Here is a 17,919-nt window from a genome sequence, read left to right on the forward strand (position 1 = left end):
ACTCAAGAAGTACAAAGCCGATATTATTGCCTTACAGAAAATGCGATGGAAAGGGACAGGCGTAAGTAAATCAGACAATTACGCACTGTATTACAGCTGTCATGAAACGAGACATTAATTTGGTTGCGGATTTATGGTTATCAGGATAATAAAAGACCTCGTCTCCAGATTCACTCCAAATCGAAGTTCTTCTGCATCAGTCTTATTTGCGCCCATGCTCCGACCGAAGACAAAGATGAGCAGACATATTTTATTAGCATATGATCGCTACCCTAGCCATGACATTAAAATTCTGCTGGGAAAATTCAGCCTCCACGAAGAAACATTCGACAAAGGTATGAGGTTGATTGACTTCGCAAAAAAAAACATGGTAGTTATCAGAACCAGATTCAAACATTTCGATATACACAAGGCCTCCTGGATTTGTACCCATCAAACAACGAGAAATCAAATCGATTATGTTGTGATAGACGGAAAGTATTAATCCAGTGTTTTAGACGTTCGACCGATTCGAGGATCGAATATGGATTGAGGCCATTACCTTGTAGCAGTCAAGGTTCGCACTCGTTTTAATGTAGCAGCAAATATGCGATCTAACACACAACGTCGACTTCGAAAAGCTGCAAACACTACAGACAGCAGAAGCCTATTCCGCTCAGCTTACCCACCTGTGCTTAACGAAAGCACTCCTTGTCCCGATAATAATATAGGAGCACAATGGCAAAGAATTGCCCTCTCCTGCCCTGCCCACATAATGCGAGAGAGAATTATCGGGAGAGAAGGAAAAACCTATTTAAAAAAAGAAGAGAAACACGTGAGCGTGAGCAATTCGAGATGTACAGGATCATACCAATGCGGCTTCAGGCCAGGCAAATCCACTATTGACCAGAATTTCACTCTGCGCCAAATCCTGGAAAAAAACCCACGAAAAACCATCGACACATTCAACCTATTCGTCGACTATTAATCCGAATTCGACAGCCCTATCCCTTCAGAGGTGTTTTAAGCCATGTCTGCGTTTGACATTCCTGCAAAATTAATACGGCTATGCAGTTAAAGTAGAAAAGGACCTCTCGGAGCACTTCAATGCCGAACGATAATTCATACAAGGTGACAGTTTTTCGTGTGACCTTTTTAACATCCTTCTGGAAAAGATCATACGAGCCGCAAAGGGGAACAGAAATGGCCCTCTGTACCAAATAACACAGGGTACTCGTCTAAGCCGACGACATCGATATAATGGCTCGAAAATTGCAAACGGAAACAGCCACCTTTGAAAAGGCCACCTCCCACCAGACCAAACTCACACTCTATTAGACGCTGATACTCCCCGTATTGTTATATGGAGTGTTTGAGAGAAAAATTCTTCGAAAGATCTACGAGCTGATCTGCGTCGGCGGTGAATATCGCCGTCGACATCGACATTTTCAGTCGTATCGAGCTTCACCGACTACGGTGGCTAGGCCATGCTGTTCGAATGATTGAGAATGCCCCAGCTGAAAAGGCATATAAAAGCAAGCCTATTGATGATTCACGCAGAACGGGAAGGCCACGAAATAGATGGAAAGATCAAGCGGAAGAAAGCATTTTGGTACATGGTCTTTAAAATTGGAAAAACTGCGACGTGTTTGGAATTTTTTTATGCTCGGCTTATGGAACTAATGTTTTGTCACAAGCCAGCTAAGTAAGTAAGTAGGCTAATCTACGTATACAGGTACATCTACGTTTTATATATATAGCGGCTAGCTGAATCGATCCTTCTACGTGTGATTGTCCGTGCGTCTGCCCATTACGAAATTTAGGCAAAGTTATGGACGACATTTTTATACCCTAAGCCTTATGGCTAATGAGAGTATAGCACTTTGATACCGCAAAAATGTGCTGAGCGAAATATTGATTTTAGACCACATGTTTCTTTGGACCAAATCCGTCTCAGACAATTTGGAATCGATTTACAAATGTCCGTCCGTCTGTCAGTTTCGTCGGCTGGTGGGCAAGGTAACTCGCGAGGGGACTAACCGATTTACATATCGCAATATTTCTATCAAACTTAGTTGAAGTTCGAAAATTAGAAATATCGGTCCACTCCTTCTAGTACCTCTTTCATAAAATGGTCAAAATTGAACTAAAATTAAATTTTATAATACCATGCAAACGGACTATCCGGTTTGAATTACAATCTGTACAATCTTTTATACTTACCCACTCTAGATCAAGTCCGAAAATGGGACCCATTGATTCACTCCTTCTAGTACTCCGTCAATAAAGGGTAAACATTTTCAATATTTATAAATTCAATATTATGCGAAGGGAATGTCCGATTCTAACCTAGTTTTGCACAACCTATTATCTTTGCCAAGGCTAGATCAAGTCCTAAGATGGGACCGATTGGTTCACTCCGTTTGAGCGAATGGAATGTCTAATTTGAACCAAATTTCGAACAAAGTGGGACCCGCCTGTCTCTCCACTGGTAACTACGCCAAAAAGGGGAAATTTTATAAAAATTTGTAAATTTTAAAACTGTAGACTAACACAAAACATAGATTTCTGAAATTATTAATTTTTGATCTACCTGGTAGCTGACAGATCGATACGCATTTATTTTAATATTATTATGGATGAATATTAAATCCTATTTCGTTTTAATTAATATTAAATTTTCAGTATGAAATTCAGAATATTAGTAATTCTGTTCGTATTTTATGGATAAAATGCATTTTTAGCCCTTGAGTTAAAATGTAAACCCTAAGGGGTGCCCAAAAATAATCTTAATTATACACTTATCTTCAAACATCCATCTATCATATCAACCGCACACACACATACTTCCACACATATTTATGTGTAATCCACATCATACCAAAAATACTTTCCTAAATGTCACAAGTCAAATCATATTAAGAATATTAATTATAAATCATTCAATTGCATTCATATGTGCATATCTATGTGTGTGAGTGTAGCCACTTACCGACATACTCATAAACATGCAATTCATTATCTAATCTCATCATAAACGACCACCAAAGAAAAATCCTTAAAACGTAGAATGTGAGTGAGCGAGCAAATGAGTGAGTGGCTTAAAGCAGCTTAAATACCATAAATGTCAAAATTAATCACATTTCTCCATTAGAAGTGTCCTCGACAAATAATACAAGAGGAGGAAAATATGAAATGAACCCCTTCTTCAATAGAATAAATGGCAATGGAGAGAAAGATGGGAAGATGAAGGGCAGAGATTATAAATTTCCTGTGCATGCATGCAAGTCGTAGTATCACTGATTCATTTGTCTGTCTGTTCCTTTTTTCATCAGAAGTCTGAATGCACTTATCACCAAGGAAACGAACATCAGAGAGAGAGACGATGCACACACACTTACATACGCATACATACACATGATGTCAGTGGAAATGTTAACGATGATGATGATGCTTCGCTCCACTCCGTCAGTGATGGCAATGCCATGCAACAACAAACTGTCAACCCCAACCAACAGCAAATTACATGAATCATTGTTGAACTTGACATTTTTCATTTCGAAGTTTATATTTTTCTTTCTTTGTTGGAGTTTGGAGCTGTTACTCCATCATCATCACCATCAGCTCCATCGCCATTATTCAGTAGCTCTAATGTTCGCTTTATGTGCGGAATACATGGCTGTCAAAATTATTATTAAATCACTGCATAAAAGTACATAAATCCAAATACTTTTCCCCACTTTTGTTTGTAGTGGTGGTGGTGCAGTGCAATCCATTTAATCTCATCTCCATCCGAGTGGTGTTGGAATGTTGACACACACACCAAGATGCGATCACGCCAAAGGGAAGAACGGCTACTTCGACAAATGTGTTGATGATACGTAGGGTTGTCATTTCTTAAATGTAGGGGACGACAGTTGTTGATATAAACATTTTCAAATATAATTAAATGCGGTTGTCACATTCGCAGTACTTTTGTGCTCGAATGATTTTCAATTCGTGATGGAAATATTTAATTCATTCGTTGTCATCATTCATGACATTCAGGGTTGAATTTAATTTGTTGCTATACAATAACATATACATATAATAACATTTATTTGCGTTTACATTTTAGTAGATGAGCAAAATACATTTAGAATATTTAAGTTGATATTTGGGAATATGTAAATTAATTCAAAGTAATGATATTAAAAATAAATAGTGAATGGTGTCACCAAATTTAATTTTTGGGGACAATATTATGCACATGTAAGTAACTTCAACCAAATTCATGAATAGGGCCGGATAGAAATTTTACAAGTTAATGTAAACAATTAAAAATTTCATTTTATACCCTACATCACGTGGGGTACATTCAAAATGCCTTAATTCGATCGCAACATTTATATGTTGACCAGGTTATGGTGTTATGTTATAGTATGATGTCCATGCGGCCAAGGTATTATAGCTTTGTGCTGCACCAAGAGTTTGTAACGCCGCGAAATATTGGTTCAAGCCCACATTTAGGTACACCGATCTCATATCTCGACTAGCTGAGTCTATCATGTGTATCCGTCCGTCTGTTCATTATAATTTGTAAACATGATATAAACCAATCAATCTTCACGAAATTTTGCATATAGAATGGGTTCTGTCCAATGAAGATCCCTATTGTTTTGGTAAAGACCCCTATTTGGTTCTTGGTAATATTTAAGGGGGTAAATGGATCAAAAACTTTAATTTTGTTTGATTTTCTGGTCGCTCCAGAGGCCGCAATTATGGTCCAAACATCGCGAATTTTTACATAGAGAAGGGGATCAGGCCAAGGAATAAGCATGTCTGTCTTGATAAAAATCGGTCAATATCAATATCAAATATACACTGACTTTTGTGTGAAAAATGTCAAAATTTGTATTCTATGGCATATATATTTACTCCTGAAGGACATAGACCCGAGAAATAAATAGTATATACAAGAGGAGTGGTTGGCCTTTAAATTGATACCAATTATATTATCGTATGTACTCAGATGTGGGAGTTACACTTAAATATTTACAGATGCTTACGTATTCAGATATTATTTAGTAATCCATTACCACACTAGAGGGGCGAAAATATAGAGCTGATCGCTTTGAAAATTTTCCATGAGGATACAGGTATGATCAAGGACAACGCCTACAATTTTGCAGTATGATCACATACTAATTTTGGGATGAATCAGACCGAAAAAATAATTTTTTGTGTTTTTCGATCTATAGGTCACAATTGAAAGCCGAACATCAGAACACAAGCCACGGTGAGGGGAATCTGTACAAGTAATTAGAACTGAATATTAGTAATATTTGTTGATCTCTAGTCGGTGAAGAGGGTGAAACTATCACTAATTATTGCATTTTTATTTCTTTTTGAAAATTCGCTTATTTTTTACCATAAACTGAGTTAAAAATAAGGAAGATCTTATCCTAGCTCATACGATAGCTATATACTCCCCGAAAAATGTGTCAAAATTTGGAACCGATTGCATTATTAGTTTTTAAGTTATCGTGTCCGCCATTCGTAAACACACTGCTTCGAGAATAATGCGTTTAAAGTTTCAGAACCCCTCTTGCCGTCACTTGATGCTGACACAATAAATCGGATATATCTTCAAGGCTTCTTGGAAAATTGTAGAGACATTCTTGCATTAGTGTAGATTCGAAAACTGTTGACACCTAGAATGGGGGGCCCCCTTAATGTAATTTCGACTTTTAATTTGAAGTAGACCAAGATTATGACTAATTTAAATTGTTGGTATCAAGATTTGACACCCATGGTAACCAACTTAGAGGAAATTAGAGCTATTTTACATCTGAACCGATTTCAACAACAAAACAAATAGAACAGGATCTATGGTGCACAATTTACATCAAATGGGACTAAAGTATATATGCGAGGCATATTTAAATCTGAACCGATTTCAAAGTTAACAAAAGCATTCTAGACTAAATTCCTTACACGCAGCTAAATGTCGTGAATATAGAAAAAAATAGACTCCTCGATGCGCCATTTACATAAAATCTGTCGAAACTATATACGGGATCCATATCTAAATCTGAACCTATTTAAACAAAACTTCACAGATTTCAACCTGTACTAACTTCAATACGGCAACATGCAACATTTTGTCTCAATCGAAAAACATTGATTGTATGGTGCTGCATTTACATAAAATCAGACGAGACTATATATGGAAGCTATATAATCTGAACCGATTTCAACAAACATGCATCAATCTGGACCTAAGTCAGCACTCGGTGCAAAATTTTGTCTCAATCGGACCAATATTGGAAGTATAGTGCGTCATAAAATCGGAAGAAACTATATATGGGAACTATATCTAAATCTGAACCGATTTTCTCCAATTTCAATAGTAATTTTTGTGACATGTGCCAAATTTCATTCAAATCGTATCATAAATGCGACATGTACTTTGTTCACAAAAATACATGGACGGACATGCATAAATCGACTCAAAAAGTGATTCCATGCATATTTGCAAAAGGAACCATGGGTCTATATCGATACCTTTTGCCTGTTACAAACATATGCATAAAGCCATAATACCCTGTACCACAGTGTGGTGAGGGGTATAAAATCCGATTGGTGTGTGTAGAGGGCGATTGAAAGTGTATAGAAGCCACGGGTCAGCAGAGAGACCACAGGTCTGTATATAAACCACATTTGGGTATAAATACCATTTAGTCTTTATATTACAACCGAATTGGTCTGAGCCATTACATGCCTTAATAAAGACCAATTGGTATGTAAACAGACAGTGTGCTGAGAGACCATAGGTCAGAGTATACTGAATGAGAAAACTGGATTGTATATATGCATTTGGTCTTTATAAAGACCTGTGGTCTCAAAATAGACCAATCGATATTTATAAAACTCATTCTTCTCTATACAGACTAACTGGTCTTTATAAAGAGCTATGGTCTCTCAGCATATCTGTGACATTTATACACTCCCATCGGTCTGTTTACACATCAATTTTTCTTTACAAAAGTCTATGGTAAACATACCAATTTCACTATAAAAACCCCTGTGGTTTCTCTGCGGACATGTGGTATCTATACAATTTCAATCGGACTTTATAAATACCAATTGGTCTATCTGTGGTTTCTCTGCAGACCTATTGGTCTTTATAAATCCAATTGTAAGGGGAAGTGTCAGTTTTACCTCAGGCTGTAAATTTCCGCCTGTGAAATGAAATTTTGGTTCTCCGATTTTCAATAAAATGTACCAATCCCGATTTTTCTGCTAGCTGCGAACCATCTGTGTAGCAACATTTGCGAGGGAATTTGTGCTAGTGGTCCGCTTTCCTATGAATCTTTGTCCGGTATTATAGTTTTTTTATTTTTTATAGAACTATCCCGATGTGTATATTACCTTTAATTAATTGTCCAATCTATTGCCATTTGCGTTTCACTCCGATCGTGATTTATATGGATGACCTCAAGCTATTGTCCTTCCATAAACGAATTTCTTGGGAGTTGGTCGTTTTCTACTCGGCTCCCTTTTGTTGCTGGTATTTCTCTCTCGTTCCTTTTTGTGACTTCCTCCTCTTTAATCCTTGCCTTCCCACTCTTGAAGTAGACTGCGTTGAACACCTAGTACGGTTTATCTTAAGTATTAGCCAGACTTGTAAAGCCTACCACAAGGTGAGTCACTTCTTCGTTTTGCATCCTGTGGAAGATTCCCCACATCTTTACCAGCAGTATTTTGTTCTGTATGCAGAAGATTTCAAGCATGGATTCTGTCGTGGAATCGCTCCCCCAAACCTGTAACGAAGATCGTTGGCTTTTGTAATTAAGGGATGTATCCTTTATTCACCAGCTGTCCAGATCCTGTAGCAGGTGCACCATGGGCATCAATCACTCCCTTATGGATATCCTTCTTTAGTTTATTGGACACACTATCTTCGTTGACCTCTGCATAGTCGAGGTCTCCTGAATAGTGCCTCCTAGCAACCTTCTCATACGACGGCGGCTCCTCCGCCAATTGTTACTGCTCTTTTCCTCTTAAGTAAATGCCAAGATTCCCGTCTTTACGAAAAATTCAGATAAAACGCTTGTCTCCTGAATATTAGAGCAAACTTCGCGCATTCAGTCGATGGATTCTCGTGGCAGTCTCCTTCAACTTTGGCCTTTTTGATTGGTGCTGCTTTTTCTTTAGGGAAGCACTTTTTCTTTTTGGCGGGTTTGGAATTTGTCTGCTTTTGTCTTTTGGAGAGTCCTTTTGTGGTTCGCAATTGCTTCTCTGTTTCAATTTTGCCAGTCTCCGGATTTGTGTCCCGGATAGCTGTTTTTTTCCGTGTTCGTGATCTTGTTTGTTCTCTCTTTCCAACATATTTTCTACCTCGGAAGGCTGGGTCGAGATTGTTCTTCCCCTATGTTTCTTAAACCCACATTAATTTTGCTTGTGGGATACTCTCGACTACAGTTGCCAAGGCACCACATCTGTATGAGATGTTTCCTCACGATCGCAAGATGAAATCGGGCATGGGTAGAAATTACAACATGAAACTTAGGTGCATCTCTTGTATAAACCTAAAGAGGTGTAGAGTAGCATATAATCGGTCCCATCAGATTTTTGTCTTCATTGGATAATCTGTCAATAATACGAGTTTTTATACCCCACACAACTATGTTGTATTATGGCTTTGTGCAGCCCCAAGAATTTGTAACGCAGCGAAATATTGGTCCTAGACCCAACTTTAAGTATAGCGATCGTCATATCACGACTAGCTGAGTCTATCTAAACATGTGAGTCCGTCCGCCCATCCGTCTGTCCATTATAATTTGTAAACACGATACAGGCCCAGTTATGGACCAATCTTTTGCATGTAGGATGGGTTCGACCCAAGGAAGACCCCAATTGTTTTTGGTAAAGATAGGTTAGTATTTAGGGGATGAAATGGACAAATACTTCATATTTGTCGGTTTCCGGTCGCACCAGAGGCCGCAATTATGGTCCAAACATCTCGAATTTTTAAAATGAAGAAGGGGATTGGGTCAAAGAATAAGTATGCCTGTTTTTATAAAGATCGGTCAATATTCAGCGGGTCAATTGGACCCTGACTTTTGTGTGAAAAATTACAAAATTTGTATTCTATAGCGTATATATTTGCCCCTGCAGGACATAGACCCGAGAAGTTGATAGTATATCCAGAAGCAGTGGTTGGCCTTTAAATTGATACCAATTATATTGTCGTATGTATTCGGATATGGGAGTTGCACGTAAATATTTACAGGTGATTAAGTATTCAGATATTATTTAATAAACCATTAAAGTGCGGAAATATAGCGCTGATAGCTTTGAAATGTTCAATGAAGTTCCAGTTATGGTCAAGGACAACGCCTATAATTTTTGGTGATGATCAGATAATCATTTTGGGATGAAATGTACCAAAAACTTTGTTTTTTCTGTTTATTTTTTTTTCGATTCAATCTATAGGCCACAATTATAAGCCGAACATCACAACCCAACCCACGGTGAAGGGGATTATGGACAAGTAATTAGAAGGGCTATAATGAATATTGGTAATATTCGGAAAATATATCAGTGTAAGGAATAGGTTTCATTGACCTTTAATCGGACAAGAGGGTGGAACTATCAAGAAATTTTACGCAGGCTCGGAATAGAAATCCACAGAGAAATTGAGTTCTCTGGTAGTTGTGTAGGGTATCGTATGGTCGGCCACGTCCGTCTATACTGCTCCGTTCACTAGTTTATTCTAGAAAAGTCGTTAACATAATGTAAGTAAAAACATAAATAGGTCATACAATACCTTCAATCTATTTGACAAGATATTCAATTGCAACCCTTAAAAATGTTTCTATCATATCCGTTACAATTGCCACTAACGATACCCTCTCAAAACAACCAACTATGAAATTCCATAATTGAATTAAAAAATTCTGGCAGGTACCACTTGCAAACTGATTTTGGTTCATCATCAATCTTATTATCCTGCACAACTACGAATTTCTGTTGCCTTCAAATTAATTCATGCGAAACGGGCTAAGGGTGATATTCTCGAATAGGAAAAATCCAACTAATTGGTTCTCAGTGCACTGTCATGAAGTGCTGCAATACAATACTTTTTAATTGAAAAACAAAAATACACAGAAATACAAGGTAAAAGAAATACAACGAATGTATTTCCCCGAAAAAAATCCCTGAGATCAAATCAAGTGTATAGATTCGATTACTATTTCATGGTAGCAGCAGCATTACAGGTGAGCTGAACGTAGAGTGGTGGTGTGGGGAGGTACTGATTCTAACGAATGATTGACAAAATCTCTCAAACATATGCACTTCATCATCGTCATCTGTGGCAATGGCAGCATCAATGTTACCAAATATCTGGAAGCTACAGCTGAGTAGTGATAACTTAAGAGCAGGTGAGGTTGCAGGTGGGAGGGGGGTTTACATTTTGTATATCTAATTGCACAAGTGTTAGGTTATACAATTCTATGTTTTATGTATTCCATTTGTGTTGGCTGTGTGTGTATTATGATTCGATTTTTTTCCAACTGGTTGTTTCACGTTTTCATGTTTTTTTCGGTGTGTTCTATTTTTGGTGTTGAATGCTCCGTTGATAGCATTGGCAATGCCGCAAATACCACAGAACTAATGAAATTGCACCCATCGTACATGATGCGCCATCATTGGGCAACCAAAGCGGCATTATTCCTCGTCCGTTTAGTTTCGTTTGTTGTAGTGCAAAACCGCAATCCAGTTGAAATCCAATCATCCATGTCAAACCACAGAGTAAAAATCATGTTTGCTAGCTATCCAACCCGAGAACCAACGGACCCTTCCCGACAGCCAGCTCGCCAACCAGTCAGTCCACCACCCCGTCCGTCAGCCATCTATCTGCCATTGTATGAATCCGAAATGTGGGTAAGGTACCACAGTTTACTAATGGTCTGGCATTTGGTATGTATGTTAGTAGATCACCACTAAAAATTGTTTTCAACACACACAAACAAATACATATTCTCATATATTCATATTATTTCATGGTGGTGGTGGTGGTAAGGTAAGTAGGAATCTCCAAATGTATTTTTTTTCTGTGGGATCTGGTATTTTTTGTTTGTGAACATTTTAGATATAAATTCTTATCTATGGTAAAAATTGAATGTTCATTACCCTATAACACGCAAATCAATTGATTTTTGGCATATTTACATTTATTGCACCATAGGTCTGATATAAATATTATTTTAACAGACATGGTAAGGAAAGCATGATTAGTTCTAGAAGAGATTTGTTGATAAAAATCATTAAAATAAGACAAGTAAAACCGTTGTGAAATTAAATGAACCTCAAGAGCCGTTTTTACCAAATAACATCCACGTCAATGTGAGCTATACGAAAATGTAAACCGATATTGATAATTTTTGGTAGAATGAAAAGCTGAAATAAACGTGCTCAAAGCGTCCAACTTACCTAAAAATTATAGTACAAATTCCGAATTGTTGTTGAGGGTTTAAAAAAAAGTCCTATGATGCATACGCTTATAGAACCTAAAAAAAATTTTGAGGGGAGAATAATATAAATTTCCCAATAATTATATTAGATTAACTGTATTCGTATAAACGTCTTATCTAAACCTCAATTCAAATGAATTCGAGATAGTTTTTGAAAGTGCATAGTTTGATTAGAATGTTACGCAAATAAGTTTCTTTCGGATTTTATGGGAGCGGACTGTAAGTCAGGTTCTAGAATTTAGTACCATTGAAGTGGCATTTCCACACATCTGGGAGGGCTAGGCATTGATGGGTCATCAGCCGTACAGCCTGACTGGGAACATAATGATTTTTTTTAATCCCAGAAAAATAAAAAAACAGTAAGGAAAGCAGTAAAGTCGGACTGGGCCGACTAAATGATACCCTTCACCACTTTGGGTATATTCTGCATAGTCTCCTAACAGACGTCGCCTTTTCGAAAGAACATTGACATGAAATTGAACGAAAGATATTTAGGGATTTTGGTGCACCATTTACCTTAAATCGGACGAAAATAACCATGGGAGCTATATCTAAATCTGAACCAATTTCCACGAAACTTAACACACACAGTTCTAGACTTAACGCTATGCCAAATTTCCTACAAATCGAAAGATATTTAGGGAATTTGGGGCACCATTTACCTTAAATCGGACGAAAATATATATGGGAGCTATATCTAAATCTGATCCGATTTTCAAGAAACTTAACACACATCATTTTAGACTTAATTCAATACGATATACCAAATTTCGTGCAAATCGAAGGATATATGGAAGCATTGATGCACCATATCTAAATCCGAATCGATTTTTCCCAATTTCAATAGGGTTCGTCCTTGGGCCAAATAAATGGGTTGTGTCAAATTTCACCCAAATTCGATGATAAATGCGAACGGTGCCTTGTTTACAAATTAACATCAACAGACGGACGGACGAACGGACGGACATGAACAAATCGACTCAGAAGGTGATTCTATGCGTATTCTCAAAAGGAACCATGGGGCTATCTAGTTTCCTTTTGACTGTTACAAACAATGCACAAATACATAATACCCTGTACCACAGTGTGGTGAAGGGTATAAACATGTTTCGATATACGTTTTTGTTTTGCCAAACAGGAGACAATGGGATAGTATTATCACACATCTTTAGGCCTATATTGATTACGGACTAAAACTGATTAGGGGATCTTCCTCTTAAACAAAAAAGGTGAAAGAGGGAAATACGAATAGAATGATAAATGGTGCAGGATCTAAATGAACTAATACCGATGAGGGTAGCAGATCGCCCTGAAATCATGAGTAAACTTCTTCACAGTTGTAGAGTTTTCACCCGGATTGACCAGACAAAAATGGATCTAAGCCTCCGATACAGATTAAGTCAAATGTCAAGTCGTAAAACTAATGTAATACCTAAGATGGTGAGCAAAACTATCGCCAACCAACAAGAAAGAATTAGTTTCCTGAAACACAGAAGTGGAAACAGCTCGTTATAAACCCAACAAAACAAGTGTGAACAGCTGAAAATAAATCTGATCTTCCCTTCTCCCTCATCTTTTGAAATGGTCTCCAAAGGAGCAGACGAATGCCAATCTTACAAAGAAGAGATTTCCGTCGACTATTACAAAGAGGAAGAAGATACGACCAAAAAATCTGATTGATTGACGTTGCATCGGAATCTACGGAAAGAGCGGAAGATTAGGGCTACATAACCACCGACCTAAACTGACAATGAGCGGGTGTCCTTAATCTCTCCTTCTTTCATCTTTTACATATGTGGCATCTGCATTCGAGGGTATCGCTACAAACACGCCACCAGCATCAAAAATGGATCTCGATCCAACTTTTCGAGTCGATAAACGAATGTAAGACATAAATAATTGTCCTAGAATGCCGGAGGAACGAAACGGCTTAGCTCATGACAAAAAAGAAACAGCAATCTGAGATAAAATATCCACTTCATTGGAAGCAGTGAAAATAATTATATCTCCGCCAAACACACGAAGATGAAGCAGAGGTTCCCATCACTGATATAAAGATTAATAGGAGATTTTATAGGAGACTGGCACGCGAACATATTGACAGGGACGGAAAAGCTTGCTATAGTATAGTATAGAGACCGAAAATCCTCGCAGAACTACCTGAACTCCAGCAACAACTGTAAAAAAACGGTGAGCGGAATAGTATAGTCGGACGGGACCGAGCATATGATACCCTACACAACTTCCACGAAAATTCTGAGCTTGGGCAATAATCTGAATACATAAGTACCTGTAAATATGTACGTGTTACTCCCACATCCGAGTACATAATTAGTATCAATTTAAAGGGCAACCACTCCTCTTGGATATACTGTCAACTTCGCAGGTCTATGTCCTTCAGGGTTAGAATACAAAATTTGTAATTTTTCACACAAAAGTCAGGGTCCATTTGACCAGCTAACTATTGACCGATCTTTATCAAAACAAGCATGCTTATTCTTTGGCCCGATTCCTTTCTCCATAATTGCGGGCTCTGGAACGATCAAAAAATGAGACAAAAATAAAGTTTTTGGTCCATTTCATCCCCTAAATATTAACCGTTCTTTACCAAAAACAATAGGGGTCTTCATTGGTCAGAAACCATCCTACGTGCAAAATTTCGTGAAGATTGTGACCTGTATCGTGTTTACAAAGTATAATGGACAGACGGACGAACACACATATCAAAATTGACTCAGCTAGTCGAAATATGACGATCGGTATTATTAAAGGTGGGTCTAGGACAGCGGTCGGCACATATAAATATGCATTTGTTTGGTCACACTGACACAAAGTGTGCGAGAGTAACTTTCGTTCTCTCGCCAAACTTCGCCTGCAATAATACATTGCTACGATCAAAATCATAAAAACAAGCGACAACACAACCACCTTCATCAACAGCTCAAACGAGACTGATTGGTGGTTGTTTACGCTCGCGCTTTTTGTGAGTGCACATGTGCGGTCCAATGCCGAGCAGTGGTCTAGGAACAACAAAACTATAATACCCTGAAAAATATATCATGTGAAGGTAGATAGGAGGCACTATATAGAATAAAATATTACGTCCGGTGTACTGATATAGGGGACTTACAAGAAAGTGTTGAATGCAATCAATAATAAAATCATGGATCAGCTTCTGCATGAAGATGATTTACGCCCTTCAGGAGTAAATATATACGCACCATTAAACACACACACATGACTGTGGCCTGTATCGTGTTATAAATTATAATGGACAGACGGACGAACACACATGTCTAGATTGACTCATCTAATCGACATATGATATGATCGGTATACTAAATGTGTGTCTAGGACCAATATTTAGCGGAATTTCAAACTCTTGGGTCACATAAAGCTATAATACTCTGACAGCATAGTTGTGTAGGATATAAAAACACTGTAGAAGCTCGATGTTGCCTTTGAATATGTAGAGTTAATGGGAACATAACCAATTAGGGTCTGGGAGATTATATTCTGTACATCCAAATGATATTCAAATAAAATAATAAACGATCGTCGCAGCTTTAACACTGAAATCGATACCGGATATAGTATAGTTTACAATTGAATCCTCAATTTTTTTTCTTTTATGAAACTCTGATACTGGTCTGAAACTCATGAACCACTGCCAAAAATCGCTTATTTGCTCCAACCGGCATAAAAGAAAAATCGTGATTTTTGAGTTAATCAGAATTCATGTTGTGTTAAATATTCAGATGAATATCTTTTAAGACGTGTTGCGATTTTCTTTATCTATTCCGATTCTACAGCAAATGAGCGAAATGTCATCTGGTAATTGGTTCTCGGCGTGCAGGAAGGACGGGAAAGGGCAGTGAAATTTTACATCGTCTAATAGATCATAATACGATTGTGGTTGCTACAGACCCACACAACTCTATGAGGTCATGGGCGAATAAGACCCTCAGAAACCTATTAATAATGAGGGGACAGGAAAGAGGATAATGATTCTATGGAGAGATCCAAAAGAAAATTCTGCCAAGCTAATGTTATTGTTTGGGGACAGGAAAGAGGATAATGATTCTATGGAGAGATCCAAAAGAAAATTGTGCCAAGCTAATGTTATTGTTTCAAATTTGCATGCACGGCATGCGGTGAATACAACGAACCATTAAAACATTTTTTTATTCCACTGCCCGGCTGTTGCAAAACTTGGAAGCCAATTCTTGGAAAAGTATATTTTCATAATCATAGTAACATACGGTAATATGAATGAAAAGGATTCCTCGAAGAACACATTATTCCTAAAAGTATAGGGGTCTCAAAATTTCTTCAGCGTGTTTTTGGTTTTTTAGAGCGTATGTCAAGCCCTCGTATCAATTGATTACTCCCTTAATAATATACTTGTGGACATACGACCTGTATGAGGTGCATCCCTGTCGGTGCTGTTCGTCATCTATATCCTTCACATACTAGATATATTTTTTCATGTTAGTAAAATATTTGCCACATTGTCATTGAATTTGCATTTGTCATTTTATACATGGTGTCGTGTTGGTAATGACGGTTTTGCAAACCATAAATATTTTTTCGTTTTATTCTCGCGGCAATCTACATTGATATAAGTGTTTTGGTTTTTTTTTTGTCCTGGCACAGATAGGCAAATGTGTCATTGGTTTTGTTTATTGATCGGCAATATTTTATACCTTAGGCTCATCAAAATGCCAAGTGAATTAATTTTGTGAAAATTTCAATTTAACGTGGAAAATAAAATATGGTTGCGACACATGCACAATGTCAATCGTGAGAGCTGTTTAAAATAAAAAAATATTCGAAAGAACATATATATTCCAAATATTATGGTTCGATAAATAATAAGGACAATTTTGAGGAGCTAATCACTTTAGTCACAACTGTATCATGAAAATCAATGCGTTAACGATAGCATTTATTTTATTTTTCTATAAAAGGAAATGTTTTTAAATTAAAAATCAATACAGGCGCCTTTTCCAACACTCTCTTATGTTATTAAATTTAAAAAAAATATATATTAATTTTAATCGAGTATATCCCTTTAAATATATTTCCTTTTTCTCCTTTAAAACTTGTTTCAATTTCCTATGCATGTTTAGGTCATTAACTTGGCAAGCATATGGTATTTGTTAGTTATTAAACGATACAGATCGCCATAACGAAATCATGTCCGATAAATTAAGTCATTAAAAAGCTACTGACGTTCCGGCCAAACAACAACAGCAACTCATCTATCATTTAAAGGAAGCCAGTAGTCAGCAGTCAAGTCTATCCATCCACAGTAAGGTTTGCATGTTTCGATATCAAAAAAAAGAGGAAAACTGAAAATAACCTGAAATTAATAAACAGAACAGAAACCATAACGTTGTTGTTATTATTTATGTATGCGTTTAGTGAAACGCAAAAATCTATATGAAAAAAATAAACACACACACACGTGTCTAATCTCCAAGTACTGTTTATTCCTTGGCCCGATCCCCTTCCCAATGCAAAAATTCGCGGTGTTTGGGATATAATTACGGCCTTAGGAGCGACCAGAAAAACGGACAAAAATTAAGTATTTGGTCCATTTCATCCCCTAAATATTAATTGATCTTTACCAAAAACAATAGGGGTCTTCATTGGCCAGAACCCATCCTACATGCAAAATTTCCTAAAGATTGGTTCTTAACTGTGGCCTGTATCGTGTTTAAAAATTATAATGGACAGACGGACGGAAGGACGGACACACATGTCTAAATCGACTCAGCTAGTCGAGATATGACGATCGGTATACTTAAAGGTGAGTCTAGGAGCAATATTTCGCGGTGTTACAAACTTTTGGGGCTGCACAAATCTATAATACCCTGACAACATAGTTGTGTAGGGTATAAAACATGCCTATACTACGTACACATCCCAATCCTACACTCCGACGGTAATGTTAATTTCAAATTTCAGGATTCCAGCTCCATTTGTACCTCCAAATTAAATATGTACCAAATATAGTACCATATTGTACTTTCCATACACATGAATAGACGATTTTAAAACTCTCTAATTATATCGACCCTACTTCTCAACCATGCTACGAAATTGTAAGGAATTTAATACTTTTCGGATACTTACAGTTCGAATGTCCTAAAAGCCTTTGCTATATCTATTCTACACCCCATAAATAAGCCGCAATTCAAATTTCAGTGCTTTAGCTCCACCGGTACGCCAAATACAAATGGTACCACATTTAGTACTTTTCCTACTGTTCTAATACGAATTGATACCATTTCTCCAAGCTCCATAAGGAAACCTCAGTCTAAATTTCAGCGTTCTAGACATACTCGTTCCCTCAATATTCTTTTCGGGCCTTTATTGGACGATTTTCCACAAACTTAGTATTGGTCAGTCG

The sequence above is a fragment of the Musca vetustissima genome, unplaced genomic scaffold, assembly GCF_032173495.1.
Source record: "Musca vetustissima isolate MV318-11 ecotype Yass unplaced genomic scaffold, APGP_CSIRO_Mvet_v1 utg160507, whole genome shotgun sequence".
Taxonomy (NCBI): domain Eukaryota; kingdom Metazoa; phylum Arthropoda; class Insecta; order Diptera; family Muscidae; genus Musca; species Musca vetustissima.